Below are 457 nucleotides of genomic sequence, written 5' to 3' on the forward strand. Positions count from 1 at the left end.
TGTTGTTTCATTAGAGCGCATACACGGTGTCTTTGTTTACATACGTGAACACGGGATAAGCCGTGAAACGAAGACAAAGCGGCTTATCGCGTATCTACCGATCATGATAACTAACGTGATACCTTCCAAAAAAGAATGGAGGCGGTGAATCAAAGTCATCCTGCGCAACAAGTATCACAGCTTCCACAGTTTTGATGAAAATCACGCGAAACGAAGGATAGATATATTTTATAATTTTTAAGAGAAGATGAATTGCACGTATATTTGTATTTTACACGAGTGTATCCTTAATATTTAGGAAAATGTTCAATTTGTTAACGTGTGTTAATATCGTTCATCTTGTTTGGCAATCGACTCGCAGATTATTTCGATAATTTCATTTGTGTATTTAATTAATAATGCAATTAATTGTTATATAATAATAACTGTATAAACTGCTTGTGCAAATAGAAATCTA

This window comes from Apis dorsata, unplaced genomic scaffold (genome assembly GCF_000469605.1).
Source record: "Apis dorsata unplaced genomic scaffold, Apis dorsata 1.3 scaffold_131, whole genome shotgun sequence".
Lineage (NCBI taxonomy): Eukaryota > Metazoa > Arthropoda > Insecta > Hymenoptera > Apidae > Apis > Apis dorsata.